Source organism: Ovis canadensis, chromosome 22 (assembly GCF_042477335.2).
Source record: "Ovis canadensis isolate MfBH-ARS-UI-01 breed Bighorn chromosome 22, ARS-UI_OviCan_v2, whole genome shotgun sequence".
Lineage (NCBI taxonomy): Eukaryota > Metazoa > Chordata > Mammalia > Artiodactyla > Bovidae > Ovis > Ovis canadensis.
Genome location: NC_091266.1, coordinates 58,868,433 through 58,895,401, shown reverse-complemented (window position 1 = coordinate 58,895,401; position 26,969 = coordinate 58,868,433). Strand labels below are relative to the sequence as shown.

Here is a 26,969-nt window from a genome sequence, read left to right as displayed (position 1 = left end):
CAAGCAATGGTTTCATTGACAAGTGCAATCAAGTAAAAGTTCCAGCCCGAATAAGTGGTTAGCACGATGATGGGCGTGTGAGCCGCGCTGTACTGTGCTTTCGTGCACCACCATTCAGTTTCTGAACAAGGGCCGAGGCGGGGCCTCTGAGAAGCCACCCGAGGATGCAAACGGCTTCCTGGTCCCCCGACAGGCCCAGCAGAGGGCAGGCTGCAACTGGGGATGTGCTGGAGCCGCTGGGAGTGAGTGGCTGCGACTTGCTTCCCCGCTTCTGGGCAAAGTCCATGGATGCAGGAATCCGATTTCCTCCAAAGGCCCGCTCTCAGCCCGCTGGCCCCTGCCTGGACCCAGCTTGCTCCTCATCAAGGAGATAGTCTCTGAGGGTTCTCTGCCGGAGTCCACCCACTGGTCCAGCCTGGCCTGGCCCTTGGGGGCTGGGGTACTGGGCCGGGGGCTGGTGAGAGAGCTGTCCCCCTCCTCCCTGCTGTCCTAGGCCAGCTCACCTAGTCACCACTGTGTCTGTGGCTCTTAGCCAGCTCCAGGCACTGAGCCCACTTGGCAGCCCTGAGCCAGCCCCGTTGCCCACCTCAGCTCCAGCCCCGGGCTACATAGACAGCCAGGCACAAAGGGAGGAGGCTGGTAGCCGAGGGACCTCAGCTCCCCACACCTTGATTTTCTCATCTGTAAAGTGGGGCTAAACCAGTTAATATTTGAGAAACGTTCAGGAGAATACCTGTTATGTCATGTATGAAAGATGGACAGACAGTGTCAACCGAAAAGAAAACACAGCCTAAAAGTTGGGAATTATGTTTTATTTGGCAGGACAAAACTGGGGCTTAATGGATGCAGCTTCTCAGATTGCTCAGATGGACTGCTTCAAAGAGGCGAGGGAAGAGCCGGGTTATACAGGGGCTTTTGCACGAGAGATTGAGTAGTCGGAACATCAAAAGATTACTGTTAATTAAAAGAAAACCAGACATCTCAAGCCAATGAATTTAACACTTTTCTGTGTATGTGAAGATGCAAGAGTCTGGGCTCGTTGACATCATTCCTTCCATTTGCACTTTGGCCATCTGGGGCCACTGGCCGGTGCTTTCTCATTGTGAGTCCTCTCAGGGCTCGTTGTTGGCGAGGGGTGGCTTACAGTGGCTTGATGGCAGCAGTAGCCTTTTCTTACTGATGAGGGAGGCCACACTTTTCATTTGCAATAGATATAAAATTTTCTTAAGCTGTAGAACACTGCTTTTCCCCTTGTCACTATGAGCCAGGGCTGACCCAGAACCCCGCTTTGCCTGGGCTTTGCCAGCCCACGGCCAGAGCAGGTGACCCATGGCCCCTCCTGGATCTCTGGGCTTCTCGGTCTGGGGCAGCTGATGTATTTCCTTCAAGGAGATTTTAAACCACGATGCTCTTGTCCCGGTATGCTGTGGAAGGAAAGGGGATGGAGTTTTCCTCTTATTGCTTTTCAGCTCTCAGAGGTTGAGTTTCCCTCTCAGATGCTGGAGAAGTGAGGAGACCCTGAAACTATACACAGGTCTGGATCATTCCAGAAGGCCCCAGAGGTTTGCAAAGTTGCTTAGTGCTACCGGGAGCTGCCAGGCTTCCCCTCTGACCTCCCTGACATCCCGGGCACCCGCAGAGGTGGGCAGGGCATGGATGAGGCAGAGGAGGCTGTGATGTGGACACCATCGCCCTCCATTTGGGTCACAGCACGGGAAACTGGACCCTGCATGAGGCCCCTTTAATCACCTGGGCTGGTATTTATTCCTGAGACCTGACCCACCCCACCTCGTCCTGGGCAGGCCGGTCTTTCCAACAAAGTTCCCTGGAAGCAGCTCCTGTTCCCTCTCTGCTTAAACAACAAGGACTGGCCTCTGCTCTGTCTGACCACGTTTCAACAGGCTTTTTATTGTGGAATAATTCCAGGATGTGTGCACCGTGTGAGTTTCAGGACCAGACCTTTCTGGTTTCATCATCTTCATTTCGTTTGGTTTCCTCTGACTCATATAATCAGGTGAAATATTAATTACAAGGAGAAGGCTAGATGCAGAGAGGTGGACATGATTTGGCCTGGCTGTTCCATTTAACAAGGAGGAAACCCGCCTGGGGTAGGGGTGGGGAGGGACTTGGTTCATCCGGGCCTCCTGGGCCCCATCTTGGTCCCTGGGTCTTCCTTTGTCTCGGCTGACTTGGTCCAGTCTGTGATACTGGTTTCCCAGCAAGTGGCAAAGCACCAGGATGACCTATGCCTGCAGGAAGCGTCCGGTTAATCTGGAAGCCTTGGGGGGGAGCTGGACCCTCTTGAAAAGGAAGTCTGGGGTGGAGAGAGGCCACTGTTTGAAATGGCTGTGGGACGAGGGGGAGGCACAGATTCCCACATTCCCTGCTTGAGTTATTCATTGCAGGGACATGCTGGGCTCATGGGCGACGTGGATGAGGTCCTCATGTCATGGGTGACATGGGGGTGTTAAAGTGGCAGCTCTGCCCTCAGATTCCATAAGGGAACCCACGCTGGCGGCTGGGGCATGTGATTGGGAGGCTGGCAGGTACGCAGGGCCAATCACAGCATTCACAGCATGCAAGGGGCAGGGGGTGGTGGTCCTTGGGCCAATTAGGACCAGCATTTCCCATCCACAAACAGAAGAGGGGGTCACGTTGCAACTTGTTTCATGCTGTTGCAAGGATAGGATCGCTGAGCTTTCTTCCCAGCTGTAGCACAGCATCCGCCCACAGGTCCAGCACGTTTGGGTGGTTAGAGTGAGAAATTAAAGAATCATGTCACTGATGTAAAAGTAATTAAACCAGGAGGCCATGGACTGAGTGGCTCGATGCCTGGTAGCCCAGCTAAGCTGGCTGAAACCTCAGCCAGGTCAATGCACTGGAATCCAGGAAGATACACATAGGAACAAGCAGCCAACTAACTGTCCCCAGCAGGGCAATGGCCTCGGCCCTGTTGTTTCCCTGTTTTGTGTCCACATCTTTTGTATGAAAACCTTTCCCCTTATTCCTGTTGGTGGCCAGCTCCTAACCATCTTTGATTTTAATCAGTGTATGCTCAAATGGGGGCTTCTCAGCACTGAAGAATCTGCCTGCAGTGCAGGAGTTTCAGGAGACATGGGTTGGATGCCTGGGTTGGGATGATCCCCTGGAGGAGGCCATGGCTACCTACTCCAGTAATCTTGCCCGGAGAATCCCGTGGACAGAGGAGCCTGGTGGGCTACAGTCAGTGGGGTCACAAAGAGTTGGACACGACTTAGCAACTAAAAGAACAATAGCAACAATGCTCAAATAATCTCTTGAAATTTCTAAAGTGCCTCAATTTATCTCTTACCACTGAGCACCTTTCATAGGTAGACGTCATCAGCCTCATCTACTCCCTGTGGGCACAACAGGACTCCCTGGGGAGATGAGGAGGGTCTGCCCAGGCTCAGAGCCCTAGAGGTTCTCAGCCCTGGACACACACTTCCAGGAAATTCTGCTGGTGCCCTGGAGTAGCCGCAGGTAAAGCTTCGTGGGTGCTTCCCACACTAGGGTCCCTCAGGGCAGGAGGGTCTGTGGTTAAATGCCAGCATAGTGAAGGCTGGGAGATTGGCTGGCTGGCCCCTTCCTTTTGAAATCTGAGGATCAGGCAATGTTTTGTTATGGAGTTTTGCACGACTGGCCAGGGAGTGGACTCAAAGTATCTGAGGGTGGAAGTTTTCAGGTTAGGGGCAGGCTAGGAGCCATTTCTAAAATGCAGGGAGAATAGACCCAGAACTGGACTGAGGTTTCGTGTGGTGAGGACTTGAGGACTTGAGTGCCAGGCGGGAGCATGCTTGCTGGCCCAGTTGCTCGGACATGTCTGACTCTTTGTGACCCTATGGGCTGTGTGTGTGTGAGGGGTTTTAGGGGTGGTGTCTCAGAGGCAGGGTTTGGAGCACATGGCTTATTCCAGATGTAGAAATCAGGTGTGTGGGAGGATGTCCAGGGCACTGAGAGAGGGCGTGGGCTGGTTCATCTCAGGGCCTCTTTTGAAGGAGGAAGAGTTCTTCGTCTAAGCCCCGCTGTCTCCAAACATGTGACCTTGGGGAAGTGTTCTCTCTTGAGAGTTTGGTTTCTCATCTGTGTTGTTAACCAACGTTGCTACTGAATCTCTCCCAGGGCTGGGGTTTGGGGTGAGAGGGGGCTGCCGAGCTTCTTGGGGGCCACGCGGTGTGTGGATGACATCAGAGGAGCCCTAAGGTCCCAGCTGGTCCTTATTCTTCCAGGGCTGCAGAGTGGAGGTGAGGTGAGCTCCAGGCTCCCATCCTCTGTCCAGGGGAGGTGCCCAGCCTGTCTGCTCAGGGTTCTTGTAAGCTTTCATTTGGATAAGGATTTTGCACTTCTCTCTATCCTTTGGAAACACTTGGAGCTCAGAAGGCTCTCCTGACTCTAACGTTTGATGATTCTGCAACAAGCCTTTGTTCTAGGACAACAGATCTTCCCTGCTTTCTTTGCGACCCAGAGGTTCCTGGAAGAGACTTTCAGTGCTGAGACTCGGGGTATCCCTGGCAAGTAAGACGAGCTGGCCATCCTATCACGTTCCCACGGTGCTGCTTATCTTTTGAGCCACGCTTGCTTTGGAAAGCCTCTTTGATGCCTGCATGCCAAGAAAAATGGGATTGGGAATCCAATCCAGTAGTAACACTGGATGAGAGGGGAGGGAGGCCCATCCCATCTCTGCCCGGAAAAAAGCAGCATTTACTTTAATTTGCAGATCACAGAGCGGAAGCCAACAGGGGCCTTAGGCTGGTGTGACTGATGGGAGCCCAGGGGAAGGGGAAACTTTAAAAGGGAGAAGAATTTCACACTGAATCTCTTAATGTGTTTTTACAAAGAGGCTCATAAAATCTTCAAACATAGACCTGGGATCGTCATATTTATAGACACGGCATCAGCAGCAATGGCAGTGCTAGAGTGTGAACAGAGACTCTGCAGAAACACAGCAGGGAGCGATGTGGATTAAAGTGACAGAACCACCTCCAAGCAGGGGAGGCGGGTCAACCAGAGCATCTGTGTCTGGCCCCCTACTGTACGGAGGAGGCTGAGTGACAACTTAGTCTGAGGTTCAAGATCACTGACTCTTGTTTAAGAGCTCGGTCATGACCGTCTCTGCCAAGATCACCTGGGGAGGGGAAGGCAGCCTAGACCTGAGTAAGGTCCTGCTCCCTGAGCATTTAATCTTCTAGAGGAAGATGACTGACGTCGACATTTGCTCTAGACCAGCAGACACTCTTGTGATGGATGTGAGCTGGGATGAAGAGGGAGGTGAGGCTGGCTGTGTGGAGGGAGGTCCCTGAGGCTCCCTGCGGGGAGGACCTGAGCAGGGCCCCAAAACATCCAGGAAGTTGCAAAGGGAGGGAATTGCAAGCAGGGGACAAGAAGAGCTTTCCGACCAGACTCATCTGGGAGAGACGAACTTGGGAAAGAAGGTGCCAGAGAGGTGCCTGCCCACATCAGGGAGTGACCTAAGCCCACCGAGGCCGAACATTCAAATGGAATTGGAACAAGTCAAGTCCAAGGACAGACCTTTCAGATCTAGTTCTCCTCCACTCTTTCTATGTGTTCCCACCACTGCCTGAGGAATCTGGGCCTTGGCATGACTCTGTTAACACAGTGGCTTTTTAATTTTTTTCTGTTACGTGCATTAAAGAAGTGATTTCCAAACACTGAACTATGTGGAAAAAATGAAGAACCAAGTGTTCCCTGCTCTAAGGCGAAATGTGAAAAATAAAGAAAACATAATGAGTTTTTCATAAAGGTAGGTTGATTCAGCTTAAAGGGATACCCTCCACACTGAGAGTATGCTGTTCCACTTTTTGCTGGCTGACATCCTTTGCTCTTTAATGGGATCGTGGTGATGGGTGAAGGGCTGTTTGGTTGCTGTTGCTCTGTTTTGTTTTTTGTTTGTTTTAAGCTATCAACCCAATGTCAGTCCCCAATTTAAATGAAAAGTACTAGTTCTGGAAATCCTAAAGGCTGGGAATGATTTATTAGACTGCCAACTGTCTCCCTGGCTGGAGTGTATGTTGATATAACATGGGATTTTGACGTACAGGCTGTAGGCATCAAGGAAACAGCAGGGTCTGGATATGGGAGACCAGGATTAAGTAGCTGCGCTGGAGAACATGGGATGTTCAAGCAGAAGGTGGGTCCTTAAAAGGTGAACCCCACAGCTTCCCTCCTGCCTCCTTGGTCCTGCCCCCTGGAAGATGTGTGTTATTACGGTGGTGGCAGATGTGATGCATTGTGAGGGGTTTAGAGGTACTGTAAGATGGTTGTTCCTTCGGCCATTCGTTGGATTGGCTGGGAAATCAGGTCGGGACACGCTCCACGTGAGCCCAGCTTCTGTCCTCTGCTGTGTCCCTGCTTTAAGACGCGTCAGTGTCACTCCTTATCACCCATCAGACTCATGATCAATACATAACATACTGCCTTGTTATTGTTCAGTCGCTCAGTCGTGTCCTCCTCTGTCAGCCCATGAACTGCAGCACGCCAGGCTTCCCTGTCCTTCACTATTTCCCAGAGTTTGCTCAAACTCATGTCCATTGAGTCGGTGATGCCATCCAATCATTTCATCCTCTGTCATCCCCTTCTCCCCCTGCCTTCAATCTTCTCCTGCATCAGGGTCTTTTCCAATGAGTTCACTCTTTGCATGAAGTAGGCAAAGTATTGGAGCTTCAGCTTCAGCATCAGTCCTTCCAATGAAAATTCAGGACTTTAGGATTGGCTGGTTGGATCTCCTTGCAATCTAAGGGACTCTCAAGAGTCTTCTCCAACACCACAGTTCAAAAGCATCAGTTCTTCAGAGCTCAGCTTTCTTTATAGCCCAGCTCTCACATCTGGACATGACTACTGGGAAAACGATAGCTTTGACTAGACGGACCTTTGTTGGCAAAGTAACGTCTCTGCTTTTTAATATGCTGTCTAGGTTTGTCATAGCTTTGATAAACTGTGAGATTGGGACCAACAAAATCTTTGTGAAAGTTGGTTTATTCGAGCTGGGGATAGGGAAGAGTTTTCTCTCCGTTGTCCCAGACACAAGGGAGGTCAATGTCCTGAGAGGCTGAGAGCTGGCCTGCTCTGAGTCTTCTGTGTTATCCCTCCCTGGCCTTCCTTTGGCCATGTCAATTCCTAGAGGGTCAAAGAGTCCAAAAACCAAGTTGACATGTCCATCTGGAGCCTGTGCCCCCTTCCCTCTGGGTGAGGCTCTATTTCTCAGAACCCTGGGATTCTCTGTCTAAATAGCTCACTTCCAGGGCTTGTACTGGCCTCCTTCCTGAGCCCATCTCCCCCAGGCGGGCCTTTGGTTGGATGAGCATTTCTAGACCCACAACATGGCTAAGGAAGGCTTTCTGCAGGATGAGGGAAGTACTTAGAAGATGAAGAACTTGGTGGTGATCATGTGATGAGAGGTGGTCCAGGGTAAGCCAGGGAGTAAGAGAGAAATGAGAGTCTGGGACAGTTGTGACCACACTGCACATCCCAAGGAGGGCTCTCAGGGATTAAAAACATGGTGGAATGCCTATGGCTGATTCATGTTGAGTTTTGACAGAAAACAACAAAACTCTGTAAAGCAGTTATCCATCAGTACAAAAAATAGATTTAAAAAATGGGAAAAATACATGTACACAATCCATAGAAGAGTCCAAAGAAATTAGAACAATGGAGGAAGAAAGGAAAATGGGGAAACAAAGGAGAAAAGAAAAGGAAATTAGCAGGTCAAATGAGAAAGTCTAATCCCTACAGAAGAAAACCAGAAAGAGAAAAGCAAAGAAAGTGTAGAGAAGAAAAGTATCAAAGAAATCATTCTCAGATTTAGCTGTTAGTATGATGCCTTCATTTGGGTGAGAGGGAGCGTGTTAAGACTGCAGCCAAAGCAGAGCCCTGAACCTGCCCCCATCCCCCACCCCTCCCCCACACACCCCTCCCCCACCCCCACCCCTCCTCCACCCCCCACCCCCGCTCCCACTGATAATTCCCTCCAGCCCAGTGTGCGCCTCCTCTGATGTCCTGAGGCAAGATGGGCAGGCCAGGAGATGGCGAAGGAAGAGGAAGCCATGCCTTCTTGCCATTTTTCGTTCCTTGACCACCTTCCCAACTCAAGGAAGTGCTGCAGGTGGGCGGAGTGGACAGCCACACTTCTTGGGCGTGAGTCATGTGTAGAGTCACCGCTCCAGGAAAAGGCTGGGCTTGATTAGATGCTTTTATGCCTTTTTTCCTACTCACATCTATTTTTTCAGGAGATAACCGAGCCCAGCAAGCTGAGTGACAATCAGAAAGGAATCCACATGAAAACTTATGCACAGATACAGCAAGAATGCAAACAAGCAGGAAAAGGATATGAGAAAAAGTCGGGTGAATAATATGCTTCTAACGAGGGGTTTTTCTTCTCTTCCTTGGAAGGAAAGCCATGATAAAGCTAGACAGCACATTAAAAAACAGAGACATCGCTTTGCCCACAAAGGTCCATATAGTCCACTATGGATTTTCCAGTAGTCGTGTTGGGGTGTGAAAGTTGGACCATACAGAAAACTGAGCACTGAAGACTTGATGCCTTTAAACTAATTGTGGCGCTGGAGAAGACTCTTGAGAGTCCCTTGTACTATAAGGAGATCCAACCAGTCAATCTTAATGGAGATCAATCCTGGATATTCATTGAAAGGACTGATGCTGAAGGTGAAACTCGAATACTTTGGCCTCCTGATGCAAAGAGCTGACTCATTTGAAAAGACCCTGATCCTGGGAAAGGTTTAGGGCAGAAGGAGAAGGGGATGACAGGATGAGATGGTTGAATGGCACTGGACATGAGTTTGAGCAAACTGCAGGAGACAGTGAAGGACGGGGAAGCCTTCCGTTCGTAGGGTCTGCAGTTCATAGGGTCGCAAAGAGTCAGACACAACTTAGGGATTGAACAACAACAAAGGGCGGTTGTTCAAAAAAGGATGGGGAGAGATCAAATGAATCCCGCACAATCCAAAGCAACTACAGATACAATGGGCTGAAAAACTGAGCTCCAAGGACACCTGTGTGCATTTCAAGGAAGAGATTCTATAACGACAGAAAGATGAGAAGCAAGTTGATGAAGCTTAGGAAACAAGTGGGGAAAACACACACACACACACACACACACTACAGAGAAGGAAACTGCATTCAGAGCAACAAAAATTTGAAAATACACATTTGACAAAATCATGCAAAAGAAACCTGTGCAAAGATGCAAAAATTATAGTGGCAGTGATTTACAGGGAAGGGAAAGGATTGTGGTGCTTCCAAAGAAGAGAACAAAATGAAAGGAAAATGAGGCATAAAGTCACCAGAAGAAGGACGTGAATCTTCTATTCAACAGTCATCACATTCCAGTAAAAAATGTACAGAGTGATCAATTCTGAATCATAACCTTGTTTAGCTACTGAACACCATGACAAAGGCAGAATCCTATAAACAAAAAAGCCGAATGAGACAAAACAATAGAAAAATCCCCCCGCAGCATCCAGTGCCTGAGAATGGTGGCCGGGATCTAGGGTTTGGCAAGGAAAGGAAATGTGACCCAGGGCCCCCTGGGTTGTAAAGACAAAGGACATTTTAAACTATGAGCACAGAGTTCCTAAAAGCCTTTTTTTCTTTCTTTTTTTTTTTTTTTTTGAAAGAACCCTGAGGAATCACCTGGTGGCTCATAGGTAAACAATGTGCCTGCAATGCAGGAGATGCAAGTTTGATTCCTGGGTCAGAAAGATCTCCTGGACTAGGAAATGTAACCAACTCCAGATTTCTTGCCTAAAAGTGTTAGTTACACAGTTGTGTCTGACTTTTTGCAAGCCCATGGTCTGTAGCCTGCCTGAGTCCTCTATTCATGAATTCTCCAAGCAAGAATACTGGGGGGGATTTCCATGGACAGAGGAGCCTGGTGGGTTACAGTCTATGGGGTTACAAAGAGCTGGACACAACTGAAGTGACTAAATGGCAACAACGACGGAAGAGTCAAGCTCCAGATTTCAGAAACAAGGCACCATCCTCAAAAGATTGGTGGTGAGCATAGGATTCATTCTACTCTGGAGTTAAGACTCAGCAATTCTTTTAAAACAATGAAGGTGTTAGAGACCTGATTTGTATAAACAATGATGCAGGGAAGCATACTATCATATCAAAATATAATAACCTCAAGCTCTTATCCATTTATAATCCTTCCTCCCTTAACTTCCTCCCTTACCTTCTTTTGTATATTGCTTAGATTTTGAAAAAATGATCATGTTTTATTTTAAGAGCAATAACAAAAAAAAGTCATTATTCCTAAAACATTTCAGGTTTTCTCTTTTCCATCTGGTTTGCTTCATTCAAGGAAAAAGAAGAAAGAATTTCCATGCCTTTGGAAGGCTCCAGGCCTAATTCAACATCCCCAGGGCAAGGGAGGAGCTGAGGGCTGCAGATCAGAGCCCGTGAAGGGTGGATGGGGGTCTCCTTGCTTCCTGCTGGCCGGGGCTCAGGGGTCTAGGCTGGGCTGGGAGGCGCTGTGAGCACCTGGTCTGAGAAAGAGTCGATGGCTGGGGGTGGGGGGGTGGGGGTGGGGGGGGCGTGGTTCCTGAGCTAGGATGGGGCCTGTTTTGTTGGGCAGGACCCGGGGAGGTGGGCAAGGAGAGGGCCATCTGCAGGCCTTCTGGGGGGAGTTCTGGGCCCCCCCTCCTGCTCCTCCCTGATTTCTGTATCAGCCTCTCTGGACCAGGTGTGTGGCTTGGGCCTCAGACTTGCCCTGAGCAGCCATCCTGCCTGCTGGCCCCCTTTCCTTCCATTCCAACTGTGCCCCCCTCCGCCTGCAAACTGGAGCTTATGCAGAGAGCAGCTGGGGGTGTGTGGGAGGGAAGGGGAGCAGAGAGGGAGAAGTTTTCCCTCCTTCTTTCCTTCATTCCTGCGCTGAGCAGCCTCGTGTACAGCCCTGTGCATTCTCTGGGGACTGAGATGCCTCTGACACTCTCAGGCCTCACGGCACCCCTGCCTGGCATGAGGAGATCCCCAGGGAAGCCCTCCCGTAGGACTCAAGGCCCCGAGGGAGTTGGCGGGTGGCGGTGGCAGTGGTGGTGGTATGCCGGGCATGGTTCTAAAAGTGAGCAAGACAGTGGCTCCAAGCTGGAAAGAGGGTGGCTTCCCTGGAGGACGGTTTCTCTGCTGGATCCCAGAGGGTGACAGTGGAGTGGGTCACATTGGGTTTCTTCCTGGCTCTTCCCTGGCAGAAGTGCCCCTAGGGCCACTTCCAGCTTCGTGTGTCTCCCCACCTCCAGGCCATGCTGATTGGTCCAGTGCTGAGAGCACCTGACCTGCTTGGCCCAATCAGACTAAAATGGCCCCAGACTCTGGTTCAGATTCCAGCCCCCTGACGGATTGGTTGGTGAGCTTGGGTAGCCAGTACCTGCTCTGTGCCTCAGTTTCCCAGTATGAACATTGGCTTTCAGGAGGATTAGGTAAGATAAAGCATGTGACATCACACTTGGTGCCTGGTAAATAATGGCACAGGTGCATTTAGAGAATTGGAAGTGTCCTGGGTCCCTAAGGGCACATCTGGCCCTGGTTCTGATTCTTCCAGAAGCTCAACTTGTCTCTAGTTCCTGAAGTTCATAATCCAACCTGTTTTTACGATCTGTTCCTCTCTTTGGCAATGGTAATGGTGGAGTTCTGTCACCTGCAGTGATGTGCCAGATCGGAGGATGGGGGTGCGCAGAGGGTGTGGGCTGTGGGATGTTTTTTAGGGTTCAATGGGCAGGAGCAAAGCTGAGCAAGTTTGGCCTCACACCAAGTACTCTGAGCGCAGAGTACTGCAAAAGGCAGCGGCATCAGGACCGGATTCTGAGTGTCGGGCTTGACACGCGGTAAATGCTCAGTAAGAACTGGCTTCCACCCCTCTGCGGTCTGCGTTCTAGTGAGCCTCCGCACCCCCAGATCAATCTCAAAGAGAGATGATCTCCAGGGCCATTTCCGGCCGAGAAACTGAGTTCTCTGGGGCAAGTGATATATTTAGTGTACGTGCTGTGCTAAATTGGTTCAGTAGAGTCCGACTCCACAGCCTCGTGGACTGCAGCCCGCCAGGCTCCTCTGTCCATGGGATTCTCTAGGCAAGAATACTGGAGTGGGTTGCCGTTTCCTTCTCCAATATTTAGTGTATACAATTTATAAAGATAAAACAATATGAGATGCTTATCTAGACATTCCTACACAAGCATCATTCAGTTTGACCCTCATATTCTTATACCCATTTTATAGATGAGAAAACTGAAGCTCGAGAAGTGAAGTCACTTGCCCAGTAGTAAGTAGTAGAGACATTTGTACCTGGGCTTTCTAACTCCACATCCCTTGGATTTAATCAATATATTCATTTGCTCGTTTGTGACTTGTTTAAATAACAACTATTTGTTCCTTCCAACTGGTGAATAACAAGGTGTCAAAGGGGAAGAACTGCTTCCCAGGTGGCTCAGTGGTGAAGAATCTGCCTGCCAATGCAGGAAACGCTTGTTTGATCCCTTGATCGGGAAGATCCCCTGGAGAAAGACATGGCAACCCACTCCAGTATTCTTGCCTGGAGAATCCCATGGACAGAGAGGCCTAGTGGGCTGCAGTCTACAGTGCTGCAAAGAGTCAGGCAGGACGGAGCACAGCACGGCACAGCCAAGCAAAGGGGAAGAACTAGTCAATTCATGCAGAAAGGAGAGCCAGCAGGGAGGAAAGGAGCTCGTAATGAAGGGCTGTGTCAGTGGAGAACTCTGCCAGGGCCATTTCCCCTTAATTGAGAGCGTGTTTGGAAAATACTCCCCTCTCTGCATAAAGAAAAGCTGGAGAAACTGGCTTATTTTAAGGGACCATGAGCTAATGCATATGCATGCGAACCCTGCTTGTACAAGCTTGTGTTATGTCTGCCTTTTCATTTGTTTTCTCTGGATGTGTCTGCATTTAATATACATAACAAAATGCCTCCATTGTAATCTGTTTCTCATTTAAAGGAAAAAAAGAAAAAATAATAAGTTGGAAACCCAGTATAGAACCAAAAGCTTTTAACCCAGCAATTCCATTAAAAAAAACATTAAACCAAATTGTTAAATAAGCCAGCTGGTCCCTTAAAGAAGAGGGTGTTATGACGGTCCTGGCCAGCTCGCTCTGTGTGCCGCCTTCCCCATACTTCCCCCCTCCCCCGGTTGTTATTTCTTGTCGCACAGAGCCTTCTTGGCCTGAGCTCTCAAGTGGGTATTTGCTGTGTGGATACAGAAGAAACGAGCTTTCTCCTTAGAGAGCCGCCAACGATCTGACCTTTTGTGCCAAAGACCCATCTGGAGAACCGTAATCATTCCAGAAGAATTGCTCTCGGGTGATCTCTATGACAGCTTTTTAATCTCCGTGATTATGAGGTTTGATTATCTCTCATAGGTGGACAAGCATGCCGTCTCTGAACTGTTCTTTGCCAGAGTGGGAGCCAGTGCCCCGTGGTCTGGGGAGAGGATAGTGTGGCTCCAGCTGAGACTTTCTGCATCTCACTTCAAAGGAATTGAACTGCACACTCAACCTTGGTTCTTTCAGCTCTGTTCCTGTTGCTGGGTATTACCCTGACCCTGCTGCGTCCTCTTAAGCCTGCACTCTTTCCCGCTGGCCAATGGAGCAGCCAGCATCCACCTGCCCATATTAACCCTCCCCACCCCTGACCTCTCCCAGGGCACTTCTACAGGTGACCTGTAGGCCCTGGGTGAGCAGGGGATGGTGGGCATCGTTTAGGAAAGGCTTGAGCAGAGATGAGTGGTGTGGTGGGGAGGGGCCGGGCACAGTGGACGCTTCCAACAAGAATCTGCCATTTTTCCCAGTGCTGACCTGCCTTTCAGTCTGTCTGCTCCAGGGCCCTTGCCCTGGCCTCAGTTTCCCTCTGGCTTCCCTCAGCATTTCCCTCATGGCCCTCCTGCTGGCTGAGGTGGAAGCACCTGAGACTCCACCTCTGGCTCCTCAAGGGAAAGCCCCCACCCCACCTCACATCTCGGGATGCAATGATGGTCCTCAGGGAGCTCACAGGACAGTCCCCAGGGGCCCCGAGGAGCACAGAGGACCAAGTGAGGCAGACAGAGGCAGTCTTCTGGAGGACGGGATGCTGAACTGAGCTTTGAAGGGTGAATGGGAAACACCTGAATGAGGAAGAAATGGTATGGAGCTAACAGAAGCAGAAGATATTAAGAAGAGGTGGCAAGAATACACAGAAGAACTGTACAAAAAGATCTTCACGACCAAGATAATCACGATGGTGTGATCACTCACCTAGAGCCAGACATCCTGGAATGCAAAGTCAAGTGGGCCTTAGGAAGCATCACTATGAACAAAGCTAGTGGAGGTGATAGAATTCCAGTTGAGCTATTTCAAATCCTAAAAGATGATGCTGTGAAAATACTGCACTCAATATGCCATCAAATTTGGAAAACTCAGCAGTGGCCACAGGACTGGAAAATGTTGGTTTTCATTCCAATCCCAAAGAAAGGCAATGCCAAAGAATGCTCAAACTACCTCACAATGGCACTCATCTTACACACTAGTGAAGTAATGCTCAAAATTTTCCAAGCCAGGCTACAACAATATGTGAATCGTGAACTTCCAAATGTTCAAGCTGGATTTAGAAAAGGCAGAGGAACCAGAGATCAAATTGCCAACATCCGTTGGATCATCATCAAAGCAAGGGAGTTCCAGAAAAACATCTATTTCTGCTTTATTGACTATGCCACAGCCTTTGACTGTGTGATCACAATAAACTGTGGAAAATTCTTCAAGAGATGGGAATACCAAACCACCTGACCTGCCTCTTGAGAAACCTGTATGCAGGTCAAGAAGCAACAGTTAGAACTGGACATGGAACAACAGACTGGTTCCAAATAGGAAAAGGAGTACGTCAAGGTTGTATATTGTCACCGTGTTTATTTAACTTATATGCAGAGTACATCATGAGAAATGCTAGGCTGGAAGAAGCACACGCTGGAATCAAGATTGCTGGGAGAAATATCAATAACCTCAGATATGCAGATGACACCACCCTTATGGAAGCAAGCGAAGAAGAACTAAAGAGCCTCTTGATGAAAGTGAAAGAGGAGAGTGAAAAAGTTGGCTTAAAGCTCAACATTCAGAAAACTAAGATCATGGCATCCAGTCCCCTCACTTCATGGCAAATAAATGGGGAAACAGTGGCAAATTTTATTTTTTTGCTCTCCAAAATCACTGCAGATGGTAACTGCAGCCATGAAATTAAAAGACGCTTACTCCTCGGAAGGAAAGTTATGACCAACCTAGACAACATATTAAAAAGCAGAGACATTATTTTGCCAACAAAGGTCCATCTATTCAAGGCTATGGTTTTTCCAGTAGTCATGTATTAATGTGAGAGTTGGACTGTAAAGAAAGCTGAGTGCCGAAGAATTGATGCTTTTGAACTGTGATGTTGGAGAAGACTCTTGAGAGTCCCTTGGACAGCAAGGAGATCCAACCAGTCCATCTTAAAGGAAATCAGTCCTGAATATTCATTGGAAGGACTGATGCTAAAGCTGAAACTCCAATACTTTGGCCACCCGATGCAAAGAGCTGACTCATTTGAAAAGATACTGATGCTGGGAAAGATTGGAGGCAGGAGGAGAAGGGGATGACAGATGATGAGATGGTTGGATGGCATCACTGACTCAGTGGACATGAGTTTGAGTAAACTCCGGAAGTTGGTGATGGACAGGGAGCCCTGGCATGCTGCAGTCCATGCGGTCGCAGAGTCTGACACAACTGAGGAACTAAACTGAACTGAGTGAGGAAGGGAGACGGGAAGAGTTCCAGAAAGAAGGGATAGAGTATGGAAAGGTCTAGAGACACACGGCTACACAATCGGAATTCCGAGTGGTTAGACAGAAGGCTCCTGTCAAAGATGACGACAGGTGAAGTCAGAGCGATTTGGGGCCCAAACGCCTTGGAGGTCTCTCTGTGTTACCCCAGGACTTCAGGGCACAGATGTGTGGGCTGTGCCCTGCACCACTGTGTCTGCCCAAAGGGCTGTAAGCAGGAGAGAGACCTGGCGGCAAGCTTGGCTGTGGAGAGTGGGACGGGGGAGGCACGCAAGGAGGAGAGAGGGGCAGCAGGGTGGGGAGCCTTGGCAATCCAGGTGAGGCGCGCTCTCAGCGGTGCTGGGAGAAAGTGCGCGGGTGGATTCTGCTGCTGGAGCCCGACAGCATCAGCCCACCAAATAAAGAAAACACCCATCCCTTGTGAAAACCTTCAGTAAACAACAGGCCTGTAAAATTAGCTCCTGTTCGTCATTGCTTCTGCCCCAGGGACTTTCCAGGATTTTTCTCCCTCACAGTTTCAATGATGGTTGAAAAAAATTATTTTGCTTATTGCAGATAAAATGCACACTTGGAGGCATTAAAAATTTTTTTGTTGATGTATAATATTATATAAATTACAGATTGTATCAATACCATATAATGATTCACAATATTTAAAGGTTATGTTTCATTTATATTATTATAAAATATTGGCTATATTCCCTGTGTGGTACAATATATCTTTGTAGCTTGGAGGCATTTCTTTGTTTCAATATCTCTTCCAGGCTAAGATTCAATACCTTCTCTCTTTTGTGACTCAGAGTGTTTCATGATTCCTACTACCCTCATGCCATATTGATTCTGGAGCTGCAGGAAAACATGGATGCTTGAGAAGGAAAAAGGCAGGAGAGTTTGGTAGAGTCTGACACCATAAATCTTCCACTCCTCCCCTCACCCCACACAGGGCTCAGTACCCCCACCTTCAGCACCCAGTGGAATAATTTCCTCACCTCCTTTTTCTCTCCCAAGGCTGCCCTGGAAAAATCTGCCATGCTTAGCTGTCTACTGACTCGGATGCTCTGCATGGCTAAGAAGGAGGGATCGGAGTTCCCAAGGGTGATTCAAGAGGTATCAGGGAAGGGTGGAGCAGAAGGGAGGACCCAGTGAGATGTGGGAAAATCAAGGGCTTCTGGCAAAGAAACACAGTTCCCGTCCTGGTGTGACCAAAGAACCAGAATACCATTCAGATAGAAATACGTGTGGTTGCCTTGGGACTTTCTGTACAAATTTGTGTAAGCAGGTTACTGTCACAACAAAATCCAACAAGTAGTGGTTTAATACAGAGCAGTTCACTTCCTGCTCTCAGATCAGCGTGGAGGTGGGAAGTGGCTATCCTCCACGTGGTCACTCAGCGACCCAGGCTCCTCGGTCCCAACCCCATCACTCTCCGCATCCCCAAGGATGAAGAGGAAAGGTCTTGAGAGGAACATGTGGGCGGGTTTTACAGACAGTCCCAGAAATGGCATGTTCACTTCTTGTATTTATTTTTTCACAACTTCATTGAGGTATATTTTATTTATCATAAAACTTGCCCATTTCATTGGCTGTCTCATGGAATGCTTTTTAGTAACTTTAGAACATTTTCACAGCCCCGTCATTAACCCTGCATTGGATTTCTTGTATTCATTTAATGTCTCTACCTCACTGTTGTTGTTTAGTTGCTAAGTCATGTCGGACTCTTTCGTGACCCCTGGACGATATAGCCCATCAGGCTCCTCTATCCATGGGATTTCCCAGACCATTTCCTTCTGCAGGGGATCTTTCCAAACCAGGGATTGAACCTGAGTCTCCGGTGTCTCCTGCACAGCAGGTGCATACTTTACTACTGAGCTACCAGGGAAGCCCGTTCCCACCCCACACGTAACCACTAATCCACTTGTCATCTTTCTAAACCTGCCTACTCTGAACATTTTGTGTAAAAAAAATGATACAAGGTATGGTCTCTGTGTCTGACTTCTCTCACTGAGCATAATGTTTTTGAGGTTCTTCCTGACATAGCTTGGGTCGGTACTTTGTTCCTTTATAATGTCAAAGAGTAGTCTATCGTATGCCTAGACACAACTGAGCAACTGAACTGAACTGAGACTGTACCAGGTTCATTTCTGCTCTCTTTCCATTGGTTAGAACTCAAGTCATGTGATCAAATCCCACTGCAAGGGCAGCTGGGAAATGTAGTCCATGTGCCCAGAGGCAGGGAGCCTATTATGGTGAACAGGTAGTAATCTCCGCCCAAACACTCCTTCCTTGACTCCAATTACCTGATAAAAAGCTATTAACACACAAATGCCTTGCATGAGTGATATGTGTGTGTGTTGTTGGGAGGAGGGCAGAAACTTCAGAGTCTTGATCTGACCTGTTGCCAGTTCTGTTCCCTTCCACAAGCAACAGAGGATGTGCTTGGGAGGAGATGGGAGGGGGCACAGACCGTAAATAGAGGGCCAGAGGTGACCTTGAGGACATTAACGTAACACCTTCCCTGCCTGCCCAGAGGCGTGGACTTCTGGAGGACATGGGTAAGTGCAGATCTTACCCAGTTCCTGGGAGCAAGGAGAAGTGTGGGTTACAATTAACGAAATGCACTTAAAATAGCTCATGAGAGGGACCTGGGGGCCGAGGGTAGGTAGTTCCAAGTCCATCGCTTTTGTGCTCTTGGATTTTCACATCAACAGCCTCTTGTACATTCTGCTTAACTGTTGCTGCAGACGCATCAACAGAGTTCCAAGTCTGGAGGCATAATTTTTAGAAGAAAATATGAACTCTCCTTGCATTCTTAGAATAGTTGTCAAGGGGGAAATGTCTTCCAGAAAAAGCGTGGTCTTTGCAGGAGGGTGAAAGGAATTGCACTCCCGGGCCTTTCCTGAACGTGAAGCTCCTACCAGAAGCTCAGGGTGCAGAGTGGTCAGAGGTGCAGCCCAGGAGTTATTTCAGGACACGTCTTGCCCTGGCTCCGTGTGATTCTCAGCAGTGCTTTTCACTTAATATTTTAATCATCTGGCAGAAATGTGGAGGCTGATTCTTTTCATGGAGACAGTGAGTTTCCAAGCCAGAGAATTCTATCACCTTGAATAATAGGCCCAGCCGCCTACACAGACCTGCAGTTGGCAGGCTTCTCCGGGATAGCTCAGTCCCCACACCTGCTCTGGGAGCCCACAGTCTGGCCTGGGATGCCTGACAGTGGCCAGACATCCGAGTGAGGGAAAGAAGTGCTGCCATTTCCTCCGTTTGGAGGCCGAAGCCTGGAAATGCAGCCAGGACTCTGCTTTCCGGAGGTAAGTGGCAGAGGGGAGAGTTTAGAAAATTCTGCAGAGGAATCTGAGGAGCCACCCTCAAATAAGCTCTGCCCTTCCCAGACGTTTCTGTTGATCTGGAGGACAGGGGTCAAGAGGGAAAGAGGGTCGGGACCAATTTTGTTGAAATCTTGCAGTCCTTCCCTAGAAAACAACTCGGCTTTCCCATGTCCTGAACAATGGCCAGGTGGGATGCTGGAATTCCATTCCTTGTTCAGGTCCCCATATTTTAAAGATCCAGAGAGCAGACATGAGTGTCAGAGCCAGAAGTAAAACGTGGTAAAATCAAGTGCTTTGAGAGCCCACCTAAGACTTCCTGTTTCCATCCTATGGAAGGAGCAGGCGTCAAAGATTTAGGTAGAGTCTGCTGTGAACCAGAAACATCTCCTATCTTCTCAGGTCATCCCACAACCTGCTACGGGCACAAAACTGTGATTCTGTTTTATCAACCAGGTAAGTTGAATCGATCAACCCCCTCGAGGTCACACCACAGGGAAGGGAGAGAATGACAGTTTGAACCCAGGTCAGCCTCCCGCCCAAGCTTGGCTGCACAATGGCTCAGTGGGTAAAGAATCCACCTGCCATGCAGGAGACCCAGGAGACGTGGGTTCCATCTCTGGGTTGGGAAGATCCCCTGGAGGAGGAAGTGGCAACCCACTCCAGTATTTTTGCCTGGAAAATCCTGTGGACAAAGGAGCCTACAAAGGACACTACAGTCCATGGGGGTCACAAGGAATCAGACCCGACTGAGCAACTAACATTTTCACTTTCGTAGCCCCCAGGCCCAGTCATGGATGAAGTGAGTGATTGTGATGTTTTAACCTTGTGGGCCTGGCACATCCTGTCATGAGCTGTGGAGCCTTGCAGGATGGCCCCAGGGGGAAGCAGCAGCAAGTGACCAAGACCTTGGGCTTCTGTAATTAGACCTGCCCCCTCTTCAGTCCTAAGACAGAAACACCTTCTCAAGTCATCAGTTGCTCAGACTCTTCTACACTGTGGGGCAGCAGGGTCTCTGACTCCTCCATCTGAGCAGACGAGCAGGAGGGTGAAAGTCCTCCAGGCCCAAGGCGAGCTGTGCTTGTCTGGCCAGGTGGCTCTGGGCACTGGACAACCTCTCCAACAGCCTCGCGCTGAATCTCCACCCACCGGGGCTGTCAGCCATGTCTGGCAACCTGGCTCCAGCCCATTGGCACACACAAAGCCCAGCTGTGCAGCCAGCCGGGATGTTCTCAAGAGCCTATTTGTTACTTTTCAGACCTAACCTCATCACTCTGCACTTCGGGGAGCTGAAGTGCTGCCCTTGGGGAAGTCTGAGGGGGCGTCTGGCTTTCCTGCAGCCTGCTGGCCATCTGAAGATGTATCCCTTGCTGATCACCTAGCCTGAGCAGCTGACAAATCCTTCTGAGCAACGCTGGAGAAGACAGAGTTCCCTGGAGGTATCACTTCCTGATGGGATCATTATGGTGTGGCTGCTGTCATTGGCCACCACCCATTTCTCAGTTTGCCAGGAACTTGGGCATTCCATGGTTTACCCTGTGGTCCCTGTAAAAAGATTATTTTTTGAAGGTTGAAGTCACAGATCTCAGAAAATAGGAAATGGACATGTCAAATTAATTTAATTCATCATATAATGAGGAAATCAATAGTATGTTATAACCAGTTCAAAGAAAAATTTAAAAAGCACACCTAAAGAGGCCTTTGGTGATGGACAGGGAGGCCTGGCGTGCTGCGATTCACGGGGTCGCAAACAGTCGGACCCGACTGAGCGACTGAACTGAACTGAACTGAACTGAAAGGAAAGAGGCCTTGGGGAGGCTAGACACAAATTTAGAAATTGTTGCAAAACCGGTTGCAAACCGGTTGATACTCACAGGGCAAGAGTCAGTGCTATTAATCTGGACGAAATTCACTAGCCCGTGTATAGACAAATCATTTCCATTCTCTAAGTTTTCTACAACTTCCAGAGTTGTCAGTTAGCTCAAAAATGAGGAGAGCAGATCCCTAGGGATCCGACAACCCAGAAAGGACACCCACAGTCTTGTCTGCCCCCAAATCCTCCCATGTGTGTGCTTATGAGTGCTCATCCCAGCTGACAGCAGGTTCACATCTTGTCGCTGCTTTCTGCCCAAGATAAGTGACCAAGGGAAGTCTTCGGACCCCAAACTCTGGCTTTTGAGCTCTTTTGACCTAAGCGGTCCCCCAAGGCAGAGGAAGGTGAAGGATGTCTGAGGTCCTGCCTGCTGCGGGTGTGAGGTCTTCAGCCTCTGTTCCAAGTCTCTTATTCTGCTTCCATGACCACCAAGCCCCAAGGCTGGGCCCAGCTGGCCCTGCCTGTGGAAGGGAAGGGATGCCAGCCGGCTGATCCACCAGCTCCCCGTCTCTGAGCATTTCCCACAGAGAGCAGGTCACACGACTCCCAGTCCCGAGTCTGGCTTCCTGAGCAGCGTGGGTCATGTACACTGAGACCATTTCTAGTCTCCGGCACAGGGATTCTCACGGCAGATTGAGAACGTCCTCCGTATTTACCTTCATCTCACTTTCCTGTCTGCCTGGGCTGGAGGGAAGTTGCAACGCCAGCCCCTTTGTGCCTGTGGCCTCTACAACCCTCCAGACGCTGGTCCTCTGCTAGTTTCCGCTCCAGGCGCCCAGCTCAGCATGTCACCTACGAAATCTTGTTTATATGCCAACAATCCCGCAAGTTGGGGTCTATGAGATCAATCCCTGGGTCAGGAAGATCCCTGGAGAAGGAAGTGGCAACCCACTCCAGTATTCTTGCCTGGAAAATCCCATGGACAGAGGAACCTGGTGGGTTACAGTTCACGGGGTTGCAAAGAGTCAGACATGATTGAAGCGACTTAGCACAATATTTCATTGGCAAGCACTGTCTTGTGGCCGTCTGGGTGATAGGGATCCTGGGAGAGTGAGCACAGGCCCCTAGGAACGCCTTGCTTTTCTCCCCTCATCACTGAGATGAAGAAATCGAGGCCAAGGTAGTTCAAGGCCACACACAGGTCAGGGGCCGGGGCAGAACTGAATCCAGGTCTGCCTGACTCCAAAGCTGGGCTCCTTCCACATGACACCTCTGAGAACTGCTGTGTGAGCCAGGAGGTCCAAACCCACCAGGACACCCAAAGGAGAGATTTTCAGAGCCTCCCTGCCCTCCTCCCACCGGGCCCTGACCTGTGTGCTTTAGTGGTTTGGCTAAAACACCTGGGTCTTGTTTCCAACCGCACCTGAGGCAGGCCCAGGTAGAAAACATCACCATGGTAACCCTTGTTTCCAAGGGGCCGCATGTTACTTCTGGAAAAAATGATACCTTGGTTCCCAACACTTAGTGCGCTGTGGGCCTGCGGGACGAGTTTAGCGGGCACCGCTGCTCGCGGTTGGCTCAGAGGACACACTTCATGGCTTTCTGTCCCTCTTGTGGTTTCCAGGGAAGCGTGATGTGTTTGCTCCCGGAAAGGAGGGAGCAGGGGAGTCCAGGTGTGTCATCTGCTGTCCGATGAGAGGGGCTGGGAGGGCTGGTGCTCTGACTGGGAGGTGGGGGCACCTGGGCTGTGTCCCACCTGCATCCCAGTGCCACTGCCTGTTCATGCTGAAGCCTGGCGTGACCCCTCTCCCTCTGCACTGACCCCTGAGACAGAGAATGTAGGAGTGGCCTGGAGCATTTGAAAGACGGCTCTGGTGGAAACTGCTGGCTGGTCACCAGCGGCCCTTCCCAGCGGCCCTTTCCTTCTTGCTGAAGGCCTCTGCCGTGGTGACCCCTGATTCCCCTCACCAGGTGCCCACTCTCCCAGGCTCCCTGTCACCCAGGCGGCCCCGAGACAGAGTGCTTGCCAATGAAATACTGTGCTAAGTCGTTTCAGTCGTGTCTGACTCCGCAACCCCATGAATTGTAGCCAGCCAGGCTCCTCTGTCCATGGGATTTTCCAGGCAAGAATACTGGAGTGGGTTGCCATTTCCTTCTCCAGGGATCTTCCTGATCCAGGGATCGAACTTGTGTGTCTCTGTGTCCGCTGTGTTGACAGGCAGGTTCTTTGCCACTAGCGCCACCTGGGAAGCCCAGCAAGAAATTAGGGGATGTCTTCTGGAGGCTTCTGGGGGAAATTATTCCCTTTCTCAAGAGCACCTTTCTGCCTCGTGTCAGGAGTCACTCCTGGAGGGTTTGCAGTCATCTCAAGACCAGGAGAATCACAGGCATTGACCAGGTGTGTAGACATGGTTGGGCTGGAAGCAGCCCTGCATCTGTCATGCCCTGGCTTCTTACTTTGTGACATGATGGAGTACGTTTTATGGTCTGAGCCTCTGCTACTTCAAGTGTGATCCCCAACCAGCACCTTCGGAACCACTTGGGAGCTTGTTAGACACGTAGACTCTCAGGGCCAGCCCTAGATGGACTGATCCAGGAGATACAGTGAAAAAAGATCTCTGAGTAACTAACATGACATAGAAACCGCGAGGAGGGAGAGAAGAGGGGGTGGGGTGCGGACGGTGGAGAAACTATTTTTTAGAGATTTGTTTTCTTCGTATTTTTTGTTTATGCCTCTCTGAGCTATGAACAATGAAATCGTAACTCTATTTAAAAGGAAGGCAAAGCTTCCTCCCTCCTCCTCGCCCTCCAGCCTTTCTCCCCATCCCCTGAAGGGGCGGATGGGTGGTGGGGTTCTTGCAGGCCAAGGATGGAGGAGGCATTTACACTTGGCTTACTGCTCTCAGCATTAGATCGTCCCTCATCCTCTCTGATTTCCTTGGACTGCAAGGAGATCCAACCAGTCAATCCTAAAGGAAGTCCTGAATATCATTGGAAGGACTGATGCTGAAGCTGAAGCTCTAATACTTTGACCACGTGATGTGAAGAACCGACTCACTGGAAAAGACTCTGATGCTGGGAAAGATTGATGGCAGGAAGAGAAGGGGGTGACAGAGGATGAGATGGCTGGATGGCATCACTGACTCAGTGGATGTGAGTTTGAGCAAACTCTGGGAGACCGTGAAAGACTGCAGCCTGGTGTGCTGCAGTCCATGGGGTTGCAAAGAGCTGGACATAGCTGAGGGACTGAACAATAGCAACAACCTGTCTGAAGTCTGGGCTTTACATTTAGAAAGATTAAACCAGCCTGTTCAAAACAGGGGTGCCATGAAAAAAATGCCTGGGGCACTTTCTTTCCAAAAGCTTGTTTGCCTCCTCAGACAAGCCGTGAAGATGCTCAGAGAAGAACACGTTGTACATTTTTAGCTTCGAGGGACTGTCAGGAGGCTTTGTGGATGGGGAAGCGCTCTCTTAAAGGAGGGCATTTGGTTCTTGGAAGAACACAGAAAGCTCGGATTCCAGTGCAGCTTCTTTCCACAACGCCAGGATTCGAATGTTTCACTTTTTTTCCCCTTTCTGACAGGGCTGAACACTGGAGAACCATGCTAGCTCATAGAAGTTTGGGGGTGGAGGGACCTCAAAGTTGTAGACCATGAGGAAGTTTTCTCTGTGTCACAGCAGGGAGGCACCTCGGCTTTAGCCTCGCTCCCCCTACGCAGGAGGGACATCTGGAGCTCTGAGGGGAACTGTGGCTTTCCGAGCTCCCTAGGCCGGCAGGGGCAGAGTGGGGTCTAGAACCCAAGTTCGGATTCTCCTCTTCACATGCCAGCACTACTCCTGCGCCCCCTCCCCGGCAAGTTATCATGAGAGGAAGGAAATTCGGGGTCACCTGACTCGCCCTCAGCTTGTCAGGGAGGCCAGGTCCCCGAGGTGGGGCGATGCTAGGAGCTCAGGATTTTGACAGAGATTCCACCTTGGGCTCCTTCTAGCTGACCTTGGCCTCTGAATCGCAGTTTCCTCATCTGACTGAGATGGGAAGAAGAGAGGCCAGGTTTACGCCTTCCTGCCACCATCTTCTTAGAGAACAGAGCTTGAACGGCTGGACTGCGCCACCACCCTTACCCCCACCCCTTGCTGAATAAGCCGAAAGCGGTTGATCAGTACCCATGGAGGAGGAGAGAAGGGTGGTCATAGACTCCAGGACCCAAGTGAGGGAGCGTGGGAAGACAGAGAGGAGGGCTGAGCAGAGGGCAAATGCGGCTGGGTGTGAGACTTGAGGAGAGAGGACAGCTTAGTTGGTAAAGAATCCACCTGCAGTGCAGGAGACCCCGGTTCGATCCCTGGGTTGGGAAGATCCCCTGGAGAAGCATTCTGGCCTGGAGAATACCATGGACTGTGTTCATGAGGTCACAAAGAGGCGGACACGATTGAAGGACTTTCGATTTTCAGAGAGTGTGGGAAAGAAGCCTGAAGGGTCCTAAGATGTGGTTCTCCCTGGAGGCAAGGAATTCAGTGCAGACCTTGGCTCCTTTGCAATACGCTTATTGGCAGCGCATTTCCGTTCTGCTTGGGTGCACCTTGGCATTGGTGCGTGCCTAGGAGGGGCCTCCCACAGCAGAACGGAGAACCATGCCTGCTCTTTAGTTTCCCCAGGACAGCCCAGACTAGAATCAGGCCTGCTGGGCATGCAGCTCACAGATCTGTTCTTTCACTTGGGATTTGTGGTGCGTGGAATTGTGACACCCCCCTCCCCACCCCAACTCCCACCAAAATTCATGCCCGCCTGGTACCCATGAATGTGACTTTATTTCAAAGTAGGGTCTTCACAGGTATAATCAAGTCAAGATGAGGTCAATCTCGATGTGTGTAGGCCCGACCTCTGGTGTGACTGTAGAAGGCGAGGGAAGCTGGGATTCAGAGCCACAGACACAGCGGGGAAGGCCAGTGGAGACAATGGCCAAGCCTGGAGCCACGTGTCTGCTAGCCAAGGATGGCTGGTCACCACCAGGAGCTGGAATGGGCCAGGAAGGATCCTCCCCTGGAGCCTCCAGAGGGAGCACAGGCCTGCCGACACTGTGCTTGGGGACCTCTGGCCTCCAGAACCACGAGAGAATGAATTTCTAATATTTTCAGTGACTAGCGTGTGGCACTTTGTTACTGCAGTCCTGGGACCCAGACGCAGGGCCCCCTCTCATGTCTCACCGTTTGTCCACCCCCATGTCCCCTCCTGCTCCTTTCCTGGGCCTTCCATTCGCTCAGATAATGCCCCTATTGCCTGTCCCCATAGGACTAAACTGGAGGTGACTCATCCCACCCCAGGAACCACACTAATTCCCAAGCAGAGGTCTGATGCCCCCAGCAGTGACTGGCTCTGGAGCAGGCACGAGCGAGTCTGGCCAATGAGAGATGAGGGAGCTGGGAGGGAAGGTTTCCAGGAAGGCTTCCTCTCTCAGAAAGGAAGCTTGGGAGGAGATGCTCCTTCTTCTGCGGTCTTTGCATCCCATTAAGGCTGCCCTGTCCTACCCGTGACCCACCTGGGAGTGTGGAAAGGAGGAGCCGATGCAGGCGGGACTGGGCTTCCAATGTGATGAGATATTCATGAGACTGTGAGTCGTCACTGCTTAGGCCAGTGTGAGTCGAGAGCTCCTTCTCCTGCAGCCCAAGGCGTGCTCACGACGCCCCAGGCCTGGGTGCAGAAGCAGGCGAGTGAGAACAGATGCCGTGGCCAAGTAAGGGAGCGTAAGTCCCTGGCAGGCCAGCACCCCCCAGATAGCTGCCGCCCAGATGCCGTGGGCCTCTTTGTTTTCTTCTTGAAGAACAAATGCGGTGACATCAGTTTTCAGTTTTCTTCTTGATCCCTCTGACAGCTCATCCATCTCAGGACATCCCCCTCCCACACAGGCTCAGAACCCTTGGGGCTTATTTAGTCCCAAGGCAACTAGTCCTGGGTCAGTGTTAGTTAAGACGGATTGGTTGCAGGGTGGTCAGTGG

General features: G+C 50.2%; 1 long non-coding RNA gene across 1 annotated transcript in view; it reads right to left on the bottom strand.

Moving 5' to 3' along the window:
* Positions 1-797: 797 nt before the first annotated feature.
* Positions 798-26,969, bottom strand: part of LOC138427461 (uncharacterized) — a 68,965-nt gene continuing 42,793 nt past the window's right edge. Inside the window, exon 3 of the long non-coding RNA XR_011252015.1 lies at positions 798-1,424. This is a non-coding gene — a long non-coding RNA (uncharacterized lncRNA). The remainder of the gene's footprint in view (positions 1,425-26,969) is intronic.